Source organism: Schistocerca gregaria, chromosome 1 (assembly GCF_023897955.1).
Source record: "Schistocerca gregaria isolate iqSchGreg1 chromosome 1, iqSchGreg1.2, whole genome shotgun sequence".
Taxonomy (NCBI): domain Eukaryota; kingdom Metazoa; phylum Arthropoda; class Insecta; order Orthoptera; family Acrididae; genus Schistocerca; species Schistocerca gregaria.
Window position 1 is genome coordinate 207,660,321 of NC_064920.1, and position 23,664 is coordinate 207,683,984.

A 23,664-nucleotide genomic window follows, 5' to 3' on the forward strand; every position below is an offset into this window, starting at 1 on the left:
CATTTAAAATTGTGCTGCCCCCTGTGAGAATCGAACTCACGACCCCTGGTTTACAAGACCAGTGCTCTGCCCCTGAGCTAAGGAGGCTGTTGCAGCACACGCTTCTTTGCCACAGTGTTCAAGAGAAATACAATTCAGAGCTTATAAAATGCGTACAAAGAGTTACTCTGGCACAACAATTCGCGACCACTGAGGTCCACAGCGAAGACTGACTGGGTGCTGCCGTCTTTCGTCTATCGTCATCTGTGATCTTGGCTCAGGCCCGAAAAGACACGCTATTTTGAAATTTTCGGTTCAAAGGATTATATTGGCCCATTTAAATTTGTGCTGCCCCCTGTGAGAATCGAACTCACGACCCCTGGTTTACAAGACCAGTGCTCTGCCCCTGAGCTAAGGAGGCTGTTGCAGCACACGCTTCTTTGCCACAGTGTTCAAGAGAAATACAATTCAGAGCTTATAAAATGCGTACAAAGAGTTACTCTGGCACAACAATTCGCGACCACTGAGGTCCACAGCGAAGACTGACTGGGTGCTGCCGTCTTTCGTCTATCGTCATCTGTGATCTTGGCTCAGGCCCGAAAAGACACGCTATTTTGAAATTTTCGGTTCAAAGGATTATATTGGCCCATTTAAAATTGTGCTGCCCCCTGTGAGAATCGAACTCACGACCCCTGGTTTACAAGACCAGTGCTCTGCCCCTGAGCTAAGGAGGCTGTTGCAGCACACGCTTCTTTGCCACAGTGTTCAAGAGAAATACAATTCAGAGCTTATAAAATGCGTACAAAGAGTTACTCTGGCACAACAATTCGCGACCACTGAGGTCCACAGCGAAGACTGACTGGGTGCTGCCGTCTTTCGTCTATCGTCATCTGTGATCTTGGCTCAGGCCCGAAAAGACACGCTATTTTGAAATTTTCGGTTCAAAGGATTATATTGGCCCATTTAAAATTGTGCTGCCCCCTGTGAGAATCGAACTCACGACCCCTGGTTTACAAGACCAGTGCTCTGCCCCTGAGCTAAGGAGGCTGTTGCAGCACACGCTTCTTTGCCACAGTGTTCAAGAGAAATACAATTCAGAGCTTATAAAATGCGTACAAAGAGTTACTCTGGCACAACAATTCGCGACCACTGAGGTCCACAGCGAAGACTGACTGGGTGCTGCCGTCTTTCGTCTATCGTCATCTGTGATCTTGGCTCAGGCCCGAAAAGACACGCTATTTTGAAATTTTCGGTTCAAAGGATTATATTGGCCCATTTAAAATTGTGCTGCCCCCTGTGAGAATCGAACTCACGACCCCTGGTTTACAAGACCAGTGCTCTGCCCCTGAGCTAAGGAGGCTGTTGCAGCACACGCTTCTTTGCCACAGTGTTCAAGAGAAATACAATTCAGAGCTTATAAAATGCGTACAAAGAGTTACTCTGGCACAACAATTCGCGACCACTGAGGTCCACAGCGAAGACTGACTGGGTGCTGCCGTCTTTCGTCGATCGTCATCTGTGATCTTGGCTCAGGCCCGAAAAGACACGCTATTTTGAAATTTTCGGTTCAAAGGATTATATTGGCCCATTTAAAATTGTGCTGCCCCCTGTGAGAATCGAACTCACGACCCCTGGTTTACAAGACCAGTGCTCTGCCCCTGAGCTAAGGAGGCTGTTGCAGCACACGCTTCTTTGCCACAGTGTTCAAGAAAAATACAATTCAGAGCTTATAAAATGCGTACAAAGAGTTACTCTGGCACAACAATTCGCGACCACTGAGGTCCACAGCGAAGACTGACTGGGTGCTGCCGTCTTTCGTCTATCGTCATCTGTGATCTTGGCTCAGGCCCGAAAAGACACGCTATTTTGAAATTTTCGGTTCAAAGGATTATATTGGCCCATTTAAAATTGTGCTGCCCCCTGTGAGAATCGAACTCACGACCCCTGGTTTACAAGACCAGTGCTCTGCCCCTGAGCTAAGGAGGCTGTTGCAGCACACGCTTCTTTGCCACAGTGTTCAAGAGAAATACAATTCAGAGCTTATAAAATGCGTACAAAGAGTTACTCTGGCACAACAATTCGCGACCACTGAGGTCCACAGCGAAGACTGACTGGGTGCTGCCGTCTTTCGTCTATCGTCATCTGTGATCTTGGCTCAGGCCCGAAAAGACACGCTATTTTGAAATTTTCGGTTCAAAGGATTATATTGGCCCATTTAAAATTGTGCTGCCCCCTGTGAGAATCGAACTCACGACCCCTGGTTTACAAGACCAGTGCTCTGCCCCTGAGCTAAGGAGGCTGTTGCAGCACACGCTTCTTTGCCACAGTGTTCAAGAGAAATACAATTCAGAGCTTATAAAATGCGTACAAAGAGTTACTCTGGCACAACAATTCGCGACCACTGAGGTCCACAGCGAAGACTGACTGGGTGCTGCCGTCTTTCGTCTATCGTCATCTGTGATCTTGGCTCAGGCCCGAAAAGACACGCTATTTTGAAATTTTCGGTTCAAAGGATTATATTGGCCCATTTAAAATTGTGCTGCCCCCTGTGAGAATCGAACTCACGACCCCTGGTTTACAAGACCAGTGCTCTGCCCCTGAGCTAAGGAGGCTGTTGCAGCACACGCTTCTTTGCCACAGTGTTCAAGAGAAATACAATTCAGAGCTTATAAAATGCGTACAAAGAGTTACTCTGGCACAACAATTCGCGACCACTGAGGTCCACAGCGAAGACTGACTGGGTGCTGCCGTCTTTCGTCTATCGTCATCTGTGATCTTGGCTCAGGCCCGAAAAGACACGCTATTTTGAAATTTTCGGTTCAAAGGATTATATTGGCCCATTTAAAATTGTGCTGCCCCCTGTGAGAATCGAACTCACGACCCCTGGTTTACAAGACCAGTGCTCTGCCCCTGAGCTAAGGAGGCTGTTGCAGCACACGCTTCTTTGCCACAGTGTTCAAGAGAAATACAATTCAGAGCTTATAAAATGCGTACAAAGAGTTACTCTGGCACAACAATTCGCGACCACTGAGGTCCACAGCGAAGACTGACTGGGTGCTGCCGTCTTTCGTCTATCGTCATCTGTGATCTTGGCTCAGGCCCGAAAAGACACGCTATTTTGAAATTTTCGGTTCAAAGGATTATATTGGCCCATTTAAAATTGTGCTGCCCCCTGTGAGAATCGAACTCACGACCCCTGGTTTACAAGACCAGTGCTCTGCCCCTGAGCTAAGGAGGCTGTTGCAGCACACGCTTCTTTGCCACAGTGTTCAAGAGAAATACAATTCAGAGCTTATAAAATGCGTACAAAGAGTTACTCTGGCACAACAATTCGCGACCACTGAGGTCCACAGCGAAGACTGACTGGGTGCTGCCGTCTTTCGTCTATCGTCATCTGTGATCTTGGCTCAGGCCCGAAAAGACACGCTATTTTGAAATTTTCGGTTCAAAGGATTATATTGGCCCATTTAAAATTGTGCTGCCCCCTGTGAGAATCGAACTCACGACCCCTGGTTTACAAGACCAGTGCTCTGCCCCTGAGCTAAGGAGGCTGTTGCAGCACACGCTTCTTTGCCACAGTGTTCAAGAGAAATACAATTCAGAGCTTATAAAATGCGTACAAAGAGTTACTCTGGCACAACAATTCGCGACCACTGAGGTCCACAGCGAAGACTGACTGGGTGCTGCCGTCTTTCGTCTATCGTCATCTGTGATCTTGGCTCAGGCCCGAAAAGACACGCTATTTTGAAATTTTCGGTTCAAAGGATTATATTGGCCCATTTAAAATTGTGCTGCCCCCTGTGAGAATCGAACTCACGACCCCTGGTTTACAAGACCAGTGCTCTGCCCCTGAGCTAAGGAGGCTGTTGCAGCACACGCTTCTTTGCCACAGTGTTCAAGAGAAATACAATTCAGAGCTTATAAAATGCGTACAAAGAGTTACTCTGGCACAACAATTCGCGACCACTGAGGTCCACAGCGAAGACTGACTGGGTGCTGCCGTCTTTCGTCTATCGTCATCTGTGATCTTGGCTCAGGCCCGAAAAGACACGCTATTTTGAAATTTTCGGTTCAAAGGATTATATTGGCCCATTTAAAATTGTGCTGCCCCCTGTGAGAATCGAACTCACGACCCCTGGTTTACAAGACCAGTGCTCTGCCCCTGAGCTAAGGAGGCTGTTGCAGCACACGCTTCTTTGCCACAGTGTTCAAGAGAAATACAATTCAGAGCTTATAAAATGCGTACAAAGAGTTACTCTGGCACAACAATTCGCGACCACTGAGGTCCACAGCGAAGACTGACTGGGTGCTGCCGTCTTTCGTCTATCGTCATCTGTGATCTTGGCTCAGGCCCGAAAAGACACGCTATTTTGAAATTTTCGGTTCAAAGGATTATATTGGCCCATTTAAAATTGTGCTGCCCCCTGTGAGAATCGAACTCACGACCCCTGGTTTACAAGACCAGTGCTCTGCCCCTGAGCTAAGGAGGCTGTTGCAGCACACGCTTCTTTGCCACAGTGTTCAAGAGAAATACAATTCAGAGCTTATAAAATGCGTACAAAGAGTTACTCTGGCACAACAATTCGCGACCACTGAGGTCCACAGCGAAGACTGACTGGGTGCTGCCGTCTTTCGTCTATCGTCATCTGTGATCTTGGCTCAGGCCCGAAAAGACACGCTATTTTGAAATTTTCGGTTCAAAGGATTATATTGGCCCATTTAAAATTGTGCTGCCCCCTGTGAGAATCGAACTCACGACCCCTGGTTTACAAGACCAGTGCTCTGCCCCTGAGCTAAGGAGGCTGTTGCAGCACACGCTTCTTTGCCACAGTGTTCAAGAGAAATACAATTCAGAGCTTATAAAATGCGTACAAAGAGTTACTCTGGCACAACAATTCGCGACCACTGAGGTCCACAGCGAAGACTGACTGGGTGCTGCCGTCTTTCGTCTATCGTCATCTGTGATCTTGGCTCAGGCCCGAAAAGACACGCTATTTTGAAATTTTCGGTTCAAAGGATTATATTGGCCCATTTAAAATTGTGCTGCCCCCTGTGAGAATCGAACTCACGACCCCTGGTTTACAAGACCAGTGCTCTGCCCCTGAGCTAAGGAGGCTGTTGCAGCACACGCTTCTTTGCCACAGTGTTCAAGAGAAATACAATTCAGAGCTTATAAAATGCGTACAAAGAGTTACTCTGGCACAACAATTCGCGACCACTGAGGTCCACAGCGAAGACTGACTGGGTGCTGCCGTCTTTCGTCTATCGTCATCTGTGATCTTGGCTCAGGCCCGAAAAGACACGCTATTTTGAAATTTTCGGTTCAAAGGATTATATTGGCCCATTTAAAATTGTGCTGCCCCCTGTGAGAATCGAACTCACGACCCCTGGTTTACAAGACCAGTGCTCTGCCCCTGAGCTAAGGAGGCTGTTGCAGCACACGCTTCTTTGCCACAGTGTTCAAGAGAAATACAATTCAGAGCTTATAAAATGCGTACAAAGAGTTACTCTGGCACAACAATTCGCGACCACTGAGGTCCACAGCGAAGACTGACTGGGTGCTGCCGTCTTTCGTCTATCGTCATCTGTGATCTTGGCTCAGGCCCGAAAAGACACGCTATTTTGAAATTTTCGGTTCAAAGGATTATATTGGCCCATTTAAAATTGTGCTGCCCCCTGTGAGAATCGAACTCACGACCCCTGGTTTACAAGACCAGTGCTCTGCCCCTGAGCTAAGGAGGCTGTTGCAGCACACGCTTCTTTGCCACAGTGTTCAAGAGAAATACAATTCAGAGCTTATAAAATGCGTACAAAGAGTTACTCTGGCACAACAATTCGCGACCACTGAGGTCCACAGCGAAGACTGACTGGGTGCTGCCGTCTTTCGTCTATCGTCATCTGTGATCTTGGCTCAGGCCCGAAAAGACACGCTATTTTGAAATTTTCGGTTCAAAGGATTATATTGGCCCATTTAAAATTGTGCTGCCCCCTGTGAGAATCGAACTCACGACCCCTGGTTTACAAGACCAGTGCTCTGCCCCTGAGCTAAGGAGGCTGTTGCAGCACACGCTTCTTTGCCACAGTGTTCAAGAGAAATACAATTCAGAGCTTATAAAATGCGTACAAAGAGTTACTCTGGCACAACAATTCGCGACCACTGAGGTCCACAGCGAAGACTGACTGGGTGCTGCCGTCTTTCGTTTATCGTCATCTGTGATCTTGGCTCAGGCCCGAAAAGACACGCTATTTTGAAATTTTCGGTTCAAAGGATTATATTGGCCCATTTAAAATTGTGCTGCCCCCTGTGAGAATCGAACTCACGACCCCTGGTTTACAAGACCAGTGCTCTGCCCCTGAGCTAAGGAGGCTGTTGCAGCACACGCTTCTTTGCCACAGTGTTCAAGAGAAATACAATTCAGAGCTTATAAAATGCGTACAAAGAGTTACTCTGGCACAACAATTCGCGACCACTGAGGTCCACAGCGAAGACTGACTGGGTGCTGCCGTCTTTCGTCTATCGTCATCTGTGATCTTGGCTCAGGCCCGAAAAGACACGCTATTTTGAAATTTTCGGTTCAAAGGATTATATTGGCCCATTTAAAATTGTGCTGCCCCCTGTGAGAATCGAACTCACGACCCCTGGTTTACAAGACCAGTGCTCTGCCCCTGAGCTAAGGAGGCTGTTGCAGCACACGCTTCTTTGCCACAGTGTTCAAGAGAAATACAATTCAGAGCTTATAAAATGCGTACAAAGAGTTACTCTGGCACAACAATTCGCGACCACTGAGGTCCACAGCGAAGACTGACTGGGTGCTGCCGTCTTTCGTCTATCGTCATCTGTGATCTTGGCTCAGGCCCGAAAAGACACGCTATTTTGAAATTTTCGGTTCAAAGGATTATATTGGCCCATTTAAAATTGTGCTGCCCCCTGTGAGAATCGAACTCACGACCCCTGGTTTACAAGACCAGTGCTCTGCCCCTGAGCTAAGGAGGCTGTTGCAGCACACGCTTCTTTGCCACAGTGTTAAAGAGAAATACAATTCAGAGCTTATAAAATGCGTACAAAGAGTTACTCTGGCACAACAATTCGCGACCACTGAGGTCCACAGCGAAGACTGACTGGGTGCTGCCGTCTTTCGTCTATCGTCATCTGTGATCTTGGCTCAGGCCCGAAAAGACACGCTATTTTGAAATTTTCGGTTCAAAGGATTATATTGGCCCATTTAAAATTGTGCTGCCCCCTGTGAGAATCGAACTCACGACCCCTGGTTTACAAGACCAGTGCTCTGCCCCTGAGCTAAGGAGGCTGTTGCAGCACACGCTTCTTTGCCACAGTGTTCAAGAGAAATACAATTCAGAGCTTATAAAATGCGTACAAAGAGTTACTCTGGCACAACAATTCGCGACCACTGAGGTCCACAGCGAAGACTGACTGGGTGCTGCCGTCTTTCGTCTATCGTCATCTGTGATCTTGGCTCAGGCCCGAAAAGACACGCTATTTTGAAATTTTCGGTTCAAAGGATTATATTGGCCCATTTAAAATTGTGCTGCCCCCTGTGAGAATCGAACTCACGACCCCTGGTTTACAAGACCAGTGCTCTGCCCCTGAGCTAAGGAGGCTGTTGCAGCACACGCTTCTTTGCCACAGTGTTCAAGAGAAATACAATTCAGAGCTTATAAAATGCGTACAAAGAGTTACTCTGGCACAACAATTCGCGACCACTGAGGTCCACAGCGAAGACTGACTGGGTGCTGCCGTCTTTCGTCTATCGTCATCTGTGATCTTGGCTCAGGCCCGAAAAGACACGCTATTTTGAAATTTTCGGTTCAAAGGATTATATTGGCCCATTTAAAATTGTGCTGCCCCCTGTGAGAATCGAACTCACGACCCCTGGTTTACAAGACCAGTGCTCTGCCCCTGAGCTAAGGAGGCTGTTGCAGCACACGCTTCTTTGCCACAGTGTTCAAGAGAAATACAATTCAGAGCTTATAAAATGCGTACAAAGAGTTACTCTGGCACAACAATTCGCGACCACTGAGGTCCACAGCGAAGACTGACTGGGTGCTGCCGTCTTTCGTCTATCGTCATCTGTGATCTTGGCTCAGGCCCGAAAAGACACGCTATTTTGAAATTTTCGGTTCAAAGGATTATATTGGCCCATTTAAAATTGTGCTGCCCCCTGTGAAAATCGAACTCACGACCCCTGGTTTACAAGACCAGTGCTCTGCCCCTGAGCTAAGGAGGCTGTTGCAGCACACGCTTCTTTGCCACAGTGTTCAAGAGAAATACAATTCAGAGCTTATAAAATGCGTACAAAGAGTTACTCTGGCACAACAATTCGCGACCACTGAGGTCCACAGCGAAGACTGACTGGGTGCTGCCGTCTTTCGTCTATCGTCATCTGTGATCTTGGCTCAGGCCCGAAAAGACACGCTATTTTGAAATTTTCGGTTCAAAGGATTATATTGGCCCATTTAAAATTGTGCTGCCCCCTGTGAGAATCGAACTCACGACCCCTGGTTTACAAGACCAGTGCTCTGCCCCTGAGCTAAGGAGGCTGTTGCAGCACACGCTTCTTTGCCACAGTGTTCAAGAGAAATACAATTCAGAGCTTATAAAATGCGTACAAAGAGTTACTCTGGCACAACAATTCGCGACCACTGAGGTCCACAGCGAAGACTGACTGGGTGCTGCCGTCTTTCGTCTATCGTCATCTGTGATCTTGGCTCAGGCCCGAAAAGACACGCTATTTTGAAATTTTCGGTTCAAAGGATTATATTGGCCCATTTAAAATTGTGCTGCCCCCTGTGAGAATCGAACTCACGACCCCTGGTTTACAAGACCAGTGCTCTGCCCCTGAGCTAAGGAGGCTGTTGCAGCACACGCTTCTTTGCCACAGTGTTCAAGAGAAATACAATTCAGAGCTTATAAAATGCGTACAAAGAGTTACTCTGGCACAACAATTCGCGACCACTGAGGTCCACAGCGAAGACTGACTGGGTGCTGCCGTCTTTCGTCTATCGTCATCTGTGATCTTGGCTCAGGCCCGAAAAGACACGCTATTTTGAAATTTTCGGTTCAAAGGATTATATTGGCCCATTTAAAATTGTGCTGCCCCCTGTGAGAATCGAACTCACGACCCCTGGTTTACAAGACCAGTGCTCTGCCCCTGAGCTAAGGAGGCTGTTGCAGCACACGCTTCTTTGCCACAGTGTTCAAGAGAAATACAATTCAGAGCTTATAAAATGCGTACAAAGAGTTACTCTGGCACAACAATTCGCGACCACTGAGGTCCACAGCGAAGACTGACTGGGTGCTGCCGTCTTTCGTCTATCGTCATCTGTGATCTTGGCTCAGGCCCGAAAAGACACGCTATTTTGAAATTTTCGGTTCAAAGGATTATATTGGCCCATTTAAAATTGTGCTGCCCCCTGTGAGAATCGAACTCACGACCCCTGGTTTACAAGACCAGTGCTCTGCCCAACACGCGATCTAGTGTTGTCGTTGATGCATTAATATTTGGGGAATTTTTTCGCGCCACGCCCACCCCCACCCGCTGCAGGAGTTTAATTTCCTTGTATTATTGTATATACAATTGCAGTGCTTTTAACATCCTGCGAGAGATTCTTATTTGATCTTTGGAACGTTTTTTATGTAGGTGGCTTTGGTTCTATGTACTATCCTTGTAGTCGACTATTTTTTTCTTTTTCTTCCTTGGGTTGTTGTTATTGTTTTCTAGTGATGCAGCCACCAATTGGGCTGTATGTGTGCATTATGTTCTATGTGTATGGACGATATGTACTTCGATTCTCTCAATTCCGTTGGTTTTTTAAAGTGATTGAATACTTTCTATACTGTTTTACCCTAAAATTATTTTTGACTCCATGAAGTTTGTACACTTATTCTCAGTGGTTTTGTGCCTATTTCCTTATCTATACTGTTTCCCTCCGTGTAACGGAACTAGAAGTTATGTGGAAGCGCTTATGTTCTGTAATGTATGGCAATTTCAGCTGTCTTTAACAAGATTTTTGTATTTGTTAACGTTATTAGAATGATTCGGCCTCAAATGGTGACTGCCTGTGCCGAAACTCTTCACCTACTTTAGGAAGTATTTTACTTCAGTGCCATTTGTAACCTGCGTAAGTAATAGTATTATAAATTGTCTGGTATATTGTCGTAAACCCCAACAGGTACTAAACACATTGTATAAAAGCAAGATTTCTTTTCGGAATCTTCGTCCGATGTTTGTTGAATGACTTTTCTGGCGTTGTTTCGAATTGAAGGTGTTTTAAAGATTCTCCCTCCATTTCTAGTTGAATATCAATATTTTAAAATTACTCCCATCTTCCTGGCGTAGCGCAAGAAGAATCACTTAACAAACGTCGGCCGAAGATACGAAGATGAAATGCCTAAAAGCCAATGCCACAAGAGGTGGCGACGAATCTCACAGTAGTTTTGTAACTGTATTATTTGACAGTGTACGCCACTAGAACAATGCATAACATTATATATTTACTAGGGTGCAAATCTATACCTGTACTCATGATTACATTTACTTTAAATCTCAAGTATTATTTTCAGAGGTAAATATTACAGAAGTAACATTTCTGATTACATGAGTTCCACAAAGTTTTCTACGAACGTCCCGAGAAACCGTTGGGGTGATCCGTAAATGTTCACTATCCGTTTTGTCGCCTGCAACAAATACGGACAGTGTATTTACCCCATGAGCCGTGGCGACTGGTGCTAGGGTGTTCCACTTTCATCGCTGATATCGATATTTGACTGTCCTGCTGTCATTGACTGCTCGCCCGGTGGTTTTCTGGGTGAACGTGTGACGAGTGAGTCTCCAGTCAGCGTTCAAAGAGCCAACTTGTGTTGAAAACAAGCCCGCGTCCCTAACCGTGGTGCACGGGCCTCGCCGTGCTCGCCCCCCTTGTCTCTTGGCACGCGGCGCGTGAACGGTGCCGATCACTCGGCTCCTAGACGTGAAGATTTGCGGTGGGTTCGTCTTCTCACGTTGAACAGCTCGTAATTTCCAAGCTCCGAGTTACGTATGACTTTTATTCTGTGTTTCACTAAGAAAATTGTTGAAACGTATTGGGGCATGGGTAGCTGCCGGAGATGGTCCTAAACTTGGTTCCACAGTGGCTATTTTATGGAGGCTGATGTTCCTCATTCCGTTTCTGATCATCCGTGGAGTGTTTGTTTTAAGTGGTTTTCATGCAAATTTTAACTTGTCTTAGGACATATCGTCCGCTTTAGGACTCTGTGCGGTTGTGTACGTATCCGTCAGCCGGCGCGTTAATTGTTTAATCATTTCTCACTGCCGCATTTGATACGTTTATTTAATGTTGAAAGTGCCTTTAGGCAACTGGAAGTGATATCTAAGTTTCCTGCTAATTTACTGGGAGACAGGTAATGTTACAGTATTGCTCCATAATAATTGGGGGCGTGCTTGTTATATATACCAGTTTGGCTGTAATTTGACCTTGTTTTCATTGCAGTCTATTTGTGCCGCAGGCCGTTTCTTAAGATTGCTCGTTCCCTGGCGTCGGCACGGTTATGGATTCTCGTCAGGACCGCTCATTGTGGGGCCGGTTGGATTATATATAAATATATACCGCCTGCTACGTGATCCTGTGCATAAGCCGTGAAGAGTGAACGCTCGTACTGCCTGCCGGCCATAGCGTTATTGCTTCCAGACTCTGCTATGGGCCTTAACGCTGTCCTCTAAGTTAAGTGCAATTTGGGAATCAATAACGTCCGTTAGTTAAATGAGGCCACTTTGTTCATATTAGCGTTTCTGTAAGTCATTTCACTGCCTGAATTATTACTAGCTATTCTTATTTAATACTTGTGTTAATCATTTGTGTATCTTTAATGAACGTGTAGCTTGTTATTATTCTGTGTGCAAGTTTTGCGACCTTGGTTGTTCCACTTTGTATTTTTAGTATAAGCATGTTTCACTGCGGACCTTTATGTAGGCAGTTCAATTTTATTGAGCTTTATGATCTCTTTGTTCTTTATGAGGTTGTGGTATTAAGTGGCTGTGCAATTTGGGTTGGTAATGTATAGTGTTATTAGTGTCTTGAGATATTATGAAATAAGGGCGATTGTTTATGATTGATTATTCACCGTGCCTACTATCAATGATTTTGATTGCGGACGCAAAATAATATGATTCTTATTCGTATTTATGTTATTCAATCAAAGTGAAGATTTGTACATTGCGTCAGTAAGAGTGCAAATTTCCGAACTGAAGTTTGAAGTATGTTTTGAGTCAAATTAATATCGTAAAGCAATCACAAGCTTGTCCATCACCAGTGATTCCGGGCTTCCTATTTCTTTTAAATAACTGTGGTGAGATTGTAATTTTGATTATCTAAAGAATTGAGTAGTACAACGGTTCAACCAAGTGTAGACTCGCCACAATCCTCAGCATCACATATACAATGGACAGTTAATCAAACATCATGTGAGCCCACCTGCTGAACATTTATGAAGCAGGGGTGACGTGACACCTTCGTCCGATTATATTATGTTCTTCACTTTTGTGTAATCTGTTCCCGGTATTCTTTATAATAACACTAACTTTAAGCCTCGTAGGTCTATTTTTGTAGATTATAGAATTACAACACTACACGTAGTGTACTCAGAGGTCCTCTAAGAACGGGATGGAGCCCACAGAGAGACACCCCGTACTCGAGTTTACTTGCAGGTGCGACTGAAAGAAACCAGTCAGTTCGTAGAATGATTGTCCAAGGATTATCATGGGGGTGCATGAGGACGGCAAGGACCATACCACAATTGTAACAACGAGAAGAGCACAAACTTCAGTCGACAACTCCAACTTGATGTCAACCAAATACTTACGTCTTGTAGGAAAATAAATACACTGATGGAAAAAAGTTGCAGTACCAAAACATATTTAACAGCATTTTTCCGTAAAGCATTTGTCTAAGTAACACATTTAAATGTTTAGCATTGTAAACGCGAGATAAGCCACTGCAGATGCGAAAATCTGGTACATTACTGACGGGTGTAACCGCCAAAATGTTGATGCAAGCATGCAAACACGCAAGCACTGTGTTGTGCTGCTGCCGGATGTCAATTTGTGGGACGGCGCTTCACGTCTGTCGCAGTCGATCAGCTTATACGAGGACGGTTACGGCTGGTTGTGGATGACACTGGAACTGTCGTCCGATGAAAATGAAAATGCCGTCTGGTTAGGGCCTCCCGTTGGGTAGATCGTTCGTCTGGTGCAAGTCTTTCGAGTTGATGCCATTTCGGCGACTTACGTGTCGATGGAGATGAAATGACAACACAACACGCAGTCCCTGAGCGGCGAAAATCTCCGACGCAGCCGGGAATCGAAACCGGGCCGTTAGGTATGACATTCCGTCGTGCTGACCACTCAGCTACCAGGGGCGGACTGTCATCCGATGACATCTCATATGATCATGTGATTGAGCACACCAAGGCAACATGCTGACGAACAGTTGGGTGGATGGGTTAATCACGAGAGTGCCATAACTGTCATACGAAGTCGCAGACTGTAATTACAGGTGTAGGCGCAGTGTGTGAAGCACGCATACAGCTAGACTGCAGGTATTCAGCTGGCCTGCATCTGACCAGCACACATCCATCATTGCCACCGAGGCAGAACCAGCCTTCATCAGAAAATACAGCAGACCTCCACCTCGCCCTCCAATGAGCTCTCGCTTGACACCACTGAAGACGCAAATGGCAGTGGTTTGGCGTCAGCGGAATGTACACTACAGGGCGTCTGGCTTGGAGCTGTCCTCGAAGAAACCGATTTCGAACAGTTTGTGTGTCACTGTGGTGCCAACTGCTACTGATAATGCCGCTGCAGATGTAGTACGATGCGCCAGAGCCATACGCAAAACAATGGTCTCCCCTGTCGGTAGGCCACGTTGCTGTCCGGAGTCCTATCTTCTTCCGACCATACATTCTGGTGACCAGCGCTGTCAGCAGTCTTGTACAATGGATGTATTCCCGCCAAGTCATTCTACAGTACTGCAGTTTCTCATAGTCCTATTACACGACCTTGTTGAAGTTGAGCGAGGTTCTGATGAGTCTGCAGCTCGTGGTCTTGCGGTAGCGTTCTCACTTCCAGCGCACTGGGTTCCGGGTTCGATTCCCGGCGGGGTCACAGATTTTTCCCTGCCTCGAAAAGATTGGGTGCTGTTGTGTCGTCTTCATCATCATCATTCATCCCCATTACGGTCGGAGGACCTTGCCTAACAGTGCGGTTTTACTGCATCGTTTCTCGGAGTATGGGACCTCATCATCTCAGGTGTTGATAATGGTGTCTTTGTGCTCTTAAAGGCATTCTTCACTAACATCAAGTCACTATGTCCAATATCAAAGGTAACAGACGCTCACGACCGTTACAATGCATACTTAAAGCAAACCTGATTTGCTTCCTTATAGTGTCGCTACAAGTGCCACTCCGATGCCACTGCCGCGAAATTTGAACAGACGTCACCATTCAATTGTGGAAACATGGCTTCCGACTTTTCTTTTATATCGAACAACCTTTCTTGCTGTTGAGACTTTTTTCCGTCGGTGTATTTTGCAGTGAAATAGGGGTAGAGATAGTGGTGTGCAAGTGCATAAAGGATTGTCAGAAAGGACGTACACCAGGAACGGGTGAGCATCCGGTGTTTAAGAGATCGCTGTAGGGTGTGAATTCAGAAATTGCTCTTGAAACTGAATCATGGCATAGTTTATTGTCTGTCCTTAAGGGACACATAAATTTAGTTTGAATTCTTCCGTAAAAGTAGAAGACGCACGGCCGGAGAGGAGCGGATGTACGGTGTGGGAGCTGAGAGTGAAGATGCCGACCTATCTTCACTCCCCCGCGCCCCTCAGCTCGGACAAGCACAGCACGTGTCCGATTCAAAAAAACAGGTTCAAATGGCTGTGAGCACTATGGGACAACATCTGAGGTCATCAGTCCCCTAGAACTTAGAACTACTTAAACCTAACTAACCTAAGGACATCACACACATCCATGCCCGAGGCAGGTTTAGAACCTGCGAACGTAGCGGTCGCGCGGTACCAGACTGAAGCACCTAGAACCGCTCGGCCACTACGGCCGGCCATGTGCAATTCCGTACCCGTGATTGGTTTAGTCATGTACAGTTCGTTATCTGACAGTGTCAGCAAAGCTTAAACATGGTGTTACCTTGTCAGCACAAGTTCACATATCACGTGAATGGCTGGCTTTCGGCTAATATCTTGGTGTCAGACAAACCAGACCCTCTTGTCGCTTGGGTAACACTTCATGAGGTACTCATGCATGGAAGTTTAATGAGATAAAGCAAGTTGTTGGGTATATTTCAGCCCAACTTGTGCACTGCAATATTATTTGTTATTCGATGTCATAAAAGTAACAAAAACGTCTATTTAAAAATGTTACAAAAAGGAGAACAGAGACACGTATTTTAGGAACAAGCGACAAAGCGAGCATTTTTCGACATTTATTAGCAGTATTTTAGATACTAGTTACACTTTTTAGTGCAGCCCGTTTGCTTGTAAAGGCCCTTTGGTTGAACTGCCACCCCGATTAGGCTTCATAGCTGATGCATTAACTGATTAAGGCGGCCTTCGATAACAGTGTGGACAAGAGTCTGTCGGTGTCTAACGGTTACTGTTCGTTGGAAGATATTATGTGAAAAAATATTTTACTTCAGTTTACTTTCAGTAAAATAGTCTGGGCCCTCTTTAGCAGCTTGTCGTTTATATAAGAATTTTTGGGAATAACCCGTGTGAATGATTTGCCCACTCTATTCTTTGGTATAGTCTCAGTTCTGATTCTTAATTTACTGTAAGAAACGAACTGCATAATTATTATAATGCGTGGTGTCTGTTCTTTCAGACATGTCCGAAAGAACAACAAGCACGCGGAATCCGTAGCTGTGATACATCATACGTGAACTGAAAGTGGAGGGCGAGAGAAAGGGAAGGAACGGATTACTGATGTCAGCTGAATCGTGAAGTTACGCGGAATCAGCGGCGACGAGTGAAAATGTGTACCGGCAAGTGCGTTAACCGCTGCGTCATGTGGTAACCGCTGCGATCTTACTGCAGTTCTTCTGCATTGCCATCTGTCATCATGTTTACACAGTCATGTACGTGCTATAAGGATAGATGACCGTGCAATGCAGCGATGTGTTTATGATCACGTGTCGGAGTGTGAAACGAAACGTGCTTCCTTACCAGCCACTTCACTCTTGAAGAAGCCGCCAAGTTCGACATAGCCATTAACCAGGTGTATCGGTATGTACGAGCTGCTCTCATTCCCTGAGACACTGGAGACTGATGTAGGGTTTCACTCCGGACCCTTTGTGCCCAGTTGCGTGGTCGCGAACTCTACGCCGGCAACTTCTTGTTCCTTATGGGCCAAATACTGATGATGGTAATTACTTACAATGTTAAGAAATGGTTCAAATTTCTCTGAGCACCATGGGACTTTACGTCTGATGTCATCAGTCCCCTAGAACTTAGAACTACTTAAAAATAACTAACCTAAGGACATCACACACATCCATGCCCGAGGCAGGTTTCGAACCTGCGACCGTAGCTGTCGCGCGGTTCCAGACTGTAGCGCCTAGAACCGCTCGGCCACCCCGGCCGGCATACTGTTAAGATCTTTACGAGCGACGCTGCACTTTATCTTGTATTATGAGTACCTGTTGCACAGGGTGTTTCTTATCAGTGTTTAAAAACACCAAAAACGACATAGATGTCACTGAGACGAGTAACTTGATGTAGTAGTAGTAGTAGTAGTAGTAGTAGCAGCTTCATTCACCCGTAGGTCTCTTTTTACAATGATGTAGGACATGTCAAAGTATTTAAAAGTTTAGAGCAATTTAAAATTAGCTAATTCGTATACACATACATTTACAGACTTCTAATTAGAGACAATCATTAGATTTACTCCTGGTATACAACACTCTCTTTACAAATAGCTTATTAAATAATGTATTTATATATCACCATCAGTCACTGCACACACCGTACACACATTGTTTCCTAACTCTTCACTCATTACATACACATAGGGTCGCAAATGGAGAATAATCCAAAAGCTGATGACAGATATTAGACTTGTGCTCACCGTACGTCTATCCTACCATAGCCGGTAAAGGGGCAGTGCTACACTTTGCACCGCTAGACTATTGAGTTTTCGTTTCTGCCTTATAAGATGTAATATGGTAGTGCTCGCAATAGTGTAGCATTGCCCCCTACCATCGAGGTTAGCCCAACCGCTGCACGTGCGGCTGCACGTTTGTCGTCCACGTTTGGTGCATTTCCCGATATTTGCAACCCCATGTATCTCATACCAAATTTCTCATCCGAGCGTCATCTACTTTGTCTCGGGGTTTTGAAAAGTTAATAATCAGTCTGTATAGGCTATTCGTGATCTACATCTATACTCCAAAGGCCACACTTCGGGATGTGGCGCACTTTATTTGTGCTACCAAAAAATGGTTTACATGGCTCTGAGCACTATGGGACTTAACATGTGAGGTAATCAGTCCCCTAGACTTAGAACTACACTCCTGGAAATGGAAAAAAGAACAAATTGACACCGGCGTGTCAGACTCACCATACTTGCTCCGGACACTTCGAGAGGGCTGTACAAGCAATGATCACACGCACGGCACAGCGGACACACCAGGAACCGCCGTGTTGGCCGTCGAATGGCGCTAGCTACGCAGCATTTGTGCACCGCCGCCGTCAGTGTCAGCCAGTTTGCCGTGGCATACGGAGCTCCAACGCAGTCTTTAACACTGGTAGCATGCCGCGACAGCGTGGACGTGAACCGTATGTGCAGTTGACGGACTTTGAGCGAGGGCGTATAGTGGGCATGCGGGAGGCCGGGTGGACGTACCGCCGAATTGCTCAACACGTGGGGCGTGAGGTCTCCACAGTACATCGATGTTGTCGCCAGTGGTCGGCGGAAGGTGCACGTGCCCGTCGACCTGGGGCCGGACCGCAGCGACGCACGGATGCACGCCAAGACCTTAGGATCCTACGCAGTGCCGTAGGGGACCGCACCGCCACTTCCCAGCAAATTAGGGACACTGATGCTCCTGGGGTATCGGCGAGAACCATTCGCAACCGTCTCCATGAAGCTGGGCTACGGTCCCGCACACCGTTAGGCCGTCTTCCGCTCACGCCCCAACATCGTGCAGCCCGCCTCCAGTGGTGTCGCGACAGGCGTGAATGGAGGGACGAATGGAGACGTGTCGTCTTCAGCCATGAGAGTCGCTTCTGCCTTGGTGCCAATGATGGTCGTATGCGTGTTTGGCGCCGTACAGGTGAGCGCCACAATCAGGACTGCATACGACCGAGGCACACAGGGCCAACACCCGGCATCATGATGTGGGGAGCGATCAACTACACTGGCCGTACATCTCTGGTGATCGTCGAGGGGACACTGAATAGTGCACGGTACATCCAAACCGTCATCGAACCCATCGTTCTACCATTCCTAGACCGGCAAGGGAACTTGCTGTTCCAACAGGACAATGCACGTCTGCATGTATCCCGTGCCACCCAACGTGCTCTAGAAGGTGTAAGTCAACTACCCTGGCCAGCAAGATCTCCGGATCTGTCCCCCATTGAGCATGTTTGGGACTGGATGAAGCGTCGTCTCATGCGGTCTGCACGTCCAGCACGAACGCTGGTCCAACTGAGGCGCCAGGTGGAAATGGCATGGCAAGCCGTTCCACAGGACTACATGCAGCATCTCTACGATCGTCTCCATGGGAGAATAGCAGCCTGCATTGCTGCGAAAGGTGGATATACACTGTACTAGTGCCGACATTGTGCATGCTCTGTTGCCTGTGTCTATGTGCCTGTGGTTCTGTCAGTGTGATCATGTGATGTATCTGACCCCAGGAATGTGTCAATAAAGTTTCCCCTCCCTGGGACAATGAATTCACGGTGTTCTTATTTCAATTTCCAGGAGTGTACTTAAACCTAACTAACCTAAGGACATCACACACATCGACGCCCGAGACAGGATTCGAACCTGCGACCTTAGCAGCAGCCCTGTTTCAGACTGAAGCGCCTAGAAGCGCTCGGCCACAACGGCCGGCATTTCTGCTACCACTATCGGTAAACGTCCTTATTAGCTCTAATGTCTCTATTTTGGTTATTTCTTGAGACGTGTATGGAAGGATGCACCCTGTTTCCTGACTCCTCCGGGACTTAAGATCTCTTACAGTAAATCTCTCCGTGATGCATGATAGCTTTCTTGTAGCGTCTGCCACTACAATTTGTTGAGCACCTCCACACCGCTCTCGCGCCAGCTAAACGATCTAGTAACGAAACGGGCCGCTCTTCTTTGGCTCTTCTCTTTTCTATCAATCCAAACTGCTAAGATCCCCAGATTGATGAGCAATGCTCAGCACTCGGCCTAAAAAGTGTTGTGTAAGCTTTGTCTTTCGTGGATGAATTATGTCTCCTTAAGATTCTCCCAATGAATCTCAACCTGGAATCTGCTTTTCTTGCACTTTGTTTACTTTGGTTATTTCACTTTAGGTTGTTGCTGTTGGTTACTCCTCCTCATTTAATGTAGTTCTAGTTTCCACTGATTTCTCAGCGATAGAGTAGTAGAAGAGTAGTGCTTCTCTTTCCTTATTTATACATTCATTTAAGGTCAGGTTCAATCATCCATACTCACACCAACAGTCGGTCATATGTAGGTCTTCCTGCAAATCGCTAGTCTTCTTGTAGTGATGGAGACAATTGCGAGTAACCTCATGAAGCTACCGACCTCATCCACTGTATGATTTATACAGGGTAAATATTAACAGAACTGACAAACTGCAGGGACATATTCCTGAATGGAAATGGAGGAAAGAAGTCATACGAAAATGTGTCCGGAAATGCATATTTGCCACTGCAGATGACGCTGACGAATGAAAGTTCTTCTGAGCACATGCCATGTGTTTCTTGTGTATTGCAGGCTGTGTGACTGTGGCGCCGTACTGTGAGCAGCAGAATGGTCCGGCATTCATGTGGGGATCAACTTAGATGCTGTGTGTGTATGGCCCAGCAGATGGAAACGGTCGAGAGGCAGCACAGCTATACCAAAACAAGTTCTGTGACTGACATGTCACACAATGCCACAAGCTCTCGGCTGGTGTTACGAGACAAGCTAGAGCACTTGCCAGTTCTACAGCAAACTTTAGCAGGAATGGTTCTCTTGTTATCGCTTCAGAGATCTCATTTGCAGAGACGCTAATTAGCATAGCCTTCAGCTAAGTCAGTAGCTACTACCTAGCCTGGCGCCACATACAGTTTATGCATTGACAATTGATCTATATGTGTGAAGCAATCAGAATTGTAAAGCAGTATTCGTAGTTCAGTATATAACTGTACTTGTAAATATTACTGTACAAAGTCAAGATCGGCATTCACCGCTGATGCTCAATTAAAGCTAAGTATTTAATTGTATTCATGTTTACTTACTTTCTAATCACCGAAGATACTCCTGATACATCCCGTCAAGTATAGTTCATTGATTCTCACGTCAGCCTACGTGATCAACGCGTGAAATTAATGGCCACACCTCGTGATCAGACTAAGAGTCAAATTGCCTGACTCATCCGTGTCACCCTTTTTCTCATGGGGCCCATAGTTCCACCTCATACGTAACAAGCCATAATACGAGTATAAGTATGGAGTACACTGTGTCCAGTTGTACCCTACATATAATTTCGAGAATGCCAGAGCAATTGTCTGACTCTCTAGACCGCACCCCCCCCCCCCCCCCCGCCACCTTTATTAGACGGACACAAAGTTAGATGAAACTGTTTAGTGGTGAGAAGCAGGAGACCCACATCCTGACTCCCGCTTGTAGAAAAAGCTCAGTGGACAAGGAAATGGAACTCAATACATTTACTGTGAGTGTTTCCCTACCTGCCGAACTGGAGTGCAAATTTCATCTACTGAAGCACTGACAGTGGCTGTACTACATAGATGATTTGGTTATTGGAGAGTTGGCCGCTGTACACATGATGTATCTAACGTATCTTCAATTCACTGCCTACATAGTGGACGCAATAAAAATGGTTCAAATGGCTCTGAGCACTATAGGACTTAACATCTATGGTCATCAGTCCCCTAGAACTTAGAACTACTTAAACCTAACTAACCTAAGGTGGTGGTGGTTAGAGTTTAACGTCCCGTCGACAACAAGGTCATTAGAGACGGAGCGCAAGCTCGGGTTAGGGAAGGATTGGGAAGGAAATCGGCCGTGCCCTTTCAAAGGAACCATCCCGGCAATTTGCCTGGAACGATTTAGGGAAATCACGGAAAACCTAAATCAGGATGGCCGGAGACGGGATTGAACCGTCGTCCTCCCGAATGCGAGTCCAGTGTGCTAACCACTGCGCCACCTCGCTCGGTCTCTAACCTAAGGACATCACACACATCCATGCCCGAGGCAGGATTCGAACCTGCAACCGTAGCAACCGCGCGGTTCCGGACTGAGCGCCTAGAACCGCTAGACCACCGTGGCCGGCAGTGGACGCAATATGCCGTCCGCAAACTTCTACGGCTGGACGTTACCTCACTACAAGAAAGAATATGAGTCAAGATTTCCGTTTTATCGCTAAGCAGGAACGAATTGCGACTAAAGTATTCCTCAGTAAAGAAGCACACCAGTGTGTGTCAGGTTCCAAAGAGAGAGGTGAAGAACTGTCTCTCTAGTAAACAGAACCACTCTGTTCACAGATAACCGACTTCACTTGCTCCTTGTGTCGAAAGCAACACTTGAAATCTAACTGCCAGGTTATCCGCAGTAGCTGTCGCCAGGGAAGTCTCTTGGTCGATCCCCAGAGGGAAATGTCGTCACTCGTTCTCCACAGGAAAGTGTTCTCGATCGATTCCCACAGGTAAGTGTCTCTCCAAGCCATATGCCCACTCCCTACTGGACACGTGTCGTTTATGTCTGCGCTCAGCCCCCTAGTTCCAGCGGCTGCTACAAGATTACCTCTGACTGCATGAGTCATGAATCTGACAGACAATCACCTGAAGTTCAAATTCCTTTCACAAGATTTTCTGAAAGTTTCCATCTAAGTTCCAACATCCTTAGCAGACCGAAAATCGGATATGCATCTCTGTTTTTCGGTGCGAAGTGTGCTATGCTGCTTCCCGTTAGAAGATTCCTCAGAGGTTATCTTGCGAGGGCCGTCTGTGGCCCCATACGTTCCTACGATCTATAAGAACATCTTTCTCGCCTACTTCCACCCGTGTTGCTCTTTCGCTAGGTACGCTGTTCTGACATATTTTTTCACCCCATCAGAGTGCAACCTGCCTCCTACACTGTCTGCGCTATGGGGGTTCTACAACTTTGTTCATCAGCTTTGTAAACAGACACGTTATGTCTCTGCTCTGTCTCTGGATAGTTGATTTCCGTCCCTGCACAGTGTGACGACTCTCTTCCTATCCCCTTCTTAGCCAATAGCGACTTCTGTGGAATGTGTAACTTATTTCGCCCTTTCTGTCAGTTCTCAGCTCTAATTAACGCTCAGATATGCGATAGCACTGAAATTCTTCGAACTTGGTGTTCGCCAGTATCAACCGATGAAACGGTTAATAATTTGATTGAGCTACCTACTCATCAACTTTTTTTTAATAATCTAATTTGTCTCCAGAACTTCTTTATGTGATATTCGAATTTCTTATTCACTGTCCATATTTACTCGTCTATCTTTTTATTCAGGTCCTCAAACTGCTTCCGAATTTTGCGTCTTTTTTCTTTACTTTTCTTGAACGCTTCTTCACTTTTCTTGAGTAAATCTTCACTTTCTTCGAATTGTCCTTTCATTTTCTTGTTGAAGGAAGATTGGCGTTAAAGTCACGTCGACATCGAGGTCATTAGAGATGGAGTACAGCTCAGACCGTGTCTAGGATGGGGATGGTAATCGGCTGCGCCCTTCAAAAGGAACCATCCCAGCATTTGAGTGAAACGATTTAGCAATATCACGGGAAACCTAAAACTAAATGGCTGGACGTAAGTTGGAACCGTCATTTTCCCGAATTCGAGTCCAGAGTGCAAACCACTGGGCCACATCGCTCGGCCATCTTCTTGAACTACACGTCATTTTTCTTTTCACTTTTTGTGAACCGTTCCTCTATTAATTTTTTAGTTTTTCTGGTTTTTCAGTAAGGAAACTCTATAGAGCGAATGCTGCAAGGCTGTTGGCATATGGGCCCATGAGTTACATCACTCTGTCCTCTATATTTGTGGCCTATTACTTCAGGATCCTTGATAATCATGAAAAATTTTCTATCATCTGCCCTCCTAAATTCAACTTCTGAAATTTTGAACGTTCTCCTGCTGAACCTCCACATCTCATCCACTTTTATTACATATGAATTAACCAAAACTTCTCTCTCTATCTTGCTCGTTCTTGCTAAGCCATTAGCTCTGCACTTGTGAATTTCGGCATACCCCAGTTTTTTTTTAGTTCCCGTACTCCTAATGCTTGAATAAAAGCTTTCTAACCTGCTGTAAAATGTTAAAATCCTACATACACTTTACATTTCAAAGCCTCTCACGGGAAAGAGAGGCAAAATCACACAAAACAACAGGAAATCAAACAAAAATCCTTTCAAAAGCCCAGCGATGA

General features: G+C 46.1%; 30 non-coding genes across 30 annotated transcripts; all 30 read right to left on the minus strand.

The window, feature by feature from the left end:
* Positions 1-15: 15 nt before the first annotated feature.
* Trnat-ugu (transfer RNA threonine (anticodon UGU)) lies at positions 16-87 on the minus strand. The gene has a single exon. It is a non-coding gene; the product is annotated as a tRNA-Thr (tRNA).
* A 241-nt stretch (positions 88-328) lies between these two features.
* Trnat-ugu (transfer RNA threonine (anticodon UGU)) lies at positions 329-400 on the minus strand. The gene has a single exon. It is a non-coding gene; the product is annotated as a tRNA-Thr (tRNA).
* A 241-nt stretch (positions 401-641) lies between these two features.
* On the minus strand, positions 642-713 carry Trnat-ugu (transfer RNA threonine (anticodon UGU)). Its single transcript has one exon. It is a non-coding gene; the product is annotated as a tRNA-Thr (tRNA).
* A 241-nt stretch (positions 714-954) lies between these two features.
* Positions 955-1,026, minus strand: Trnat-ugu (transfer RNA threonine (anticodon UGU)). Its single transcript has one exon. It is a non-coding gene; the product is annotated as a tRNA-Thr (tRNA).
* Positions 1,027-1,267: 241 nt separating this feature from the next.
* On the minus strand, positions 1,268-1,339 carry Trnat-ugu (transfer RNA threonine (anticodon UGU)). Its single transcript has one exon. It is a non-coding gene; the product is annotated as a tRNA-Thr (tRNA).
* Positions 1,340-1,580: 241 nt separating this feature from the next.
* Positions 1,581-1,652, minus strand: Trnat-ugu (transfer RNA threonine (anticodon UGU)). Its single transcript has one exon. It is a non-coding gene; the product is annotated as a tRNA-Thr (tRNA).
* A 241-nt stretch (positions 1,653-1,893) lies between these two features.
* Positions 1,894-1,965, minus strand: Trnat-ugu (transfer RNA threonine (anticodon UGU)). Its single transcript has one exon. It is a non-coding gene; the product is annotated as a tRNA-Thr (tRNA).
* Positions 1,966-2,206: 241 nt separating this feature from the next.
* Trnat-ugu (transfer RNA threonine (anticodon UGU)) lies at positions 2,207-2,278 on the minus strand. The gene has a single exon. It is a non-coding gene; the product is annotated as a tRNA-Thr (tRNA).
* Positions 2,279-2,519: 241 nt separating this feature from the next.
* Positions 2,520-2,591, minus strand: Trnat-ugu (transfer RNA threonine (anticodon UGU)). Its single transcript has one exon. It is a non-coding gene; the product is annotated as a tRNA-Thr (tRNA).
* A 241-nt stretch (positions 2,592-2,832) lies between these two features.
* Trnat-ugu (transfer RNA threonine (anticodon UGU)) lies at positions 2,833-2,904 on the minus strand. Its single transcript has one exon. It is a non-coding gene; the product is annotated as a tRNA-Thr (tRNA).
* Positions 2,905-3,145: 241 nt separating this feature from the next.
* On the minus strand, positions 3,146-3,217 carry Trnat-ugu (transfer RNA threonine (anticodon UGU)). Its single transcript has one exon. It is a non-coding gene; the product is annotated as a tRNA-Thr (tRNA).
* A 241-nt stretch (positions 3,218-3,458) lies between these two features.
* On the minus strand, positions 3,459-3,530 carry Trnat-ugu (transfer RNA threonine (anticodon UGU)). Its single transcript has one exon. It is a non-coding gene; the product is annotated as a tRNA-Thr (tRNA).
* A 241-nt stretch (positions 3,531-3,771) lies between these two features.
* Positions 3,772-3,843, minus strand: Trnat-ugu (transfer RNA threonine (anticodon UGU)). The gene has a single exon. It is a non-coding gene; the product is annotated as a tRNA-Thr (tRNA).
* Positions 3,844-4,084: 241 nt separating this feature from the next.
* Positions 4,085-4,156, minus strand: Trnat-ugu (transfer RNA threonine (anticodon UGU)). The gene has a single exon. It is a non-coding gene; the product is annotated as a tRNA-Thr (tRNA).
* A 241-nt stretch (positions 4,157-4,397) lies between these two features.
* Trnat-ugu (transfer RNA threonine (anticodon UGU)) lies at positions 4,398-4,469 on the minus strand. The gene has a single exon. It is a non-coding gene; the product is annotated as a tRNA-Thr (tRNA).
* A 241-nt stretch (positions 4,470-4,710) lies between these two features.
* On the minus strand, positions 4,711-4,782 carry Trnat-ugu (transfer RNA threonine (anticodon UGU)). Its single transcript has one exon. It is a non-coding gene; the product is annotated as a tRNA-Thr (tRNA).
* A 241-nt stretch (positions 4,783-5,023) lies between these two features.
* On the minus strand, positions 5,024-5,095 carry Trnat-ugu (transfer RNA threonine (anticodon UGU)). Its single transcript has one exon. It is a non-coding gene; the product is annotated as a tRNA-Thr (tRNA).
* Positions 5,096-5,336: 241 nt separating this feature from the next.
* Positions 5,337-5,408, minus strand: Trnat-ugu (transfer RNA threonine (anticodon UGU)). The gene has a single exon. It is a non-coding gene; the product is annotated as a tRNA-Thr (tRNA).
* Positions 5,409-5,649: 241 nt separating this feature from the next.
* Positions 5,650-5,721, minus strand: Trnat-ugu (transfer RNA threonine (anticodon UGU)). The gene has a single exon. It is a non-coding gene; the product is annotated as a tRNA-Thr (tRNA).
* Positions 5,722-5,962: 241 nt separating this feature from the next.
* On the minus strand, positions 5,963-6,034 carry Trnat-ugu (transfer RNA threonine (anticodon UGU)). Its single transcript has one exon. It is a non-coding gene; the product is annotated as a tRNA-Thr (tRNA).
* A 241-nt stretch (positions 6,035-6,275) lies between these two features.
* Trnat-ugu (transfer RNA threonine (anticodon UGU)) lies at positions 6,276-6,347 on the minus strand. Its single transcript has one exon. It is a non-coding gene; the product is annotated as a tRNA-Thr (tRNA).
* Positions 6,348-6,588: 241 nt separating this feature from the next.
* On the minus strand, positions 6,589-6,660 carry Trnat-ugu (transfer RNA threonine (anticodon UGU)). Its single transcript has one exon. It is a non-coding gene; the product is annotated as a tRNA-Thr (tRNA).
* A 241-nt stretch (positions 6,661-6,901) lies between these two features.
* Positions 6,902-6,973, minus strand: Trnat-ugu (transfer RNA threonine (anticodon UGU)). Its single transcript has one exon. It is a non-coding gene; the product is annotated as a tRNA-Thr (tRNA).
* A 241-nt stretch (positions 6,974-7,214) lies between these two features.
* Positions 7,215-7,286, minus strand: Trnat-ugu (transfer RNA threonine (anticodon UGU)). Its single transcript has one exon. It is a non-coding gene; the product is annotated as a tRNA-Thr (tRNA).
* A 241-nt stretch (positions 7,287-7,527) lies between these two features.
* On the minus strand, positions 7,528-7,599 carry Trnat-ugu (transfer RNA threonine (anticodon UGU)). Its single transcript has one exon. It is a non-coding gene; the product is annotated as a tRNA-Thr (tRNA).
* A 241-nt stretch (positions 7,600-7,840) lies between these two features.
* Positions 7,841-7,912, minus strand: Trnat-ugu (transfer RNA threonine (anticodon UGU)). Its single transcript has one exon. It is a non-coding gene; the product is annotated as a tRNA-Thr (tRNA).
* Positions 7,913-8,153: 241 nt separating this feature from the next.
* Trnat-ugu (transfer RNA threonine (anticodon UGU)) lies at positions 8,154-8,225 on the minus strand. Its single transcript has one exon. It is a non-coding gene; the product is annotated as a tRNA-Thr (tRNA).
* A 241-nt stretch (positions 8,226-8,466) lies between these two features.
* Trnat-ugu (transfer RNA threonine (anticodon UGU)) lies at positions 8,467-8,538 on the minus strand. The gene has a single exon. It is a non-coding gene; the product is annotated as a tRNA-Thr (tRNA).
* Positions 8,539-8,779: 241 nt separating this feature from the next.
* Trnat-ugu (transfer RNA threonine (anticodon UGU)) lies at positions 8,780-8,851 on the minus strand. Its single transcript has one exon. It is a non-coding gene; the product is annotated as a tRNA-Thr (tRNA).
* A 241-nt stretch (positions 8,852-9,092) lies between these two features.
* Positions 9,093-9,164, minus strand: Trnat-ugu (transfer RNA threonine (anticodon UGU)). The gene has a single exon. It is a non-coding gene; the product is annotated as a tRNA-Thr (tRNA).
* Positions 9,165-23,664: the final 14,500 nt, after the last annotated feature.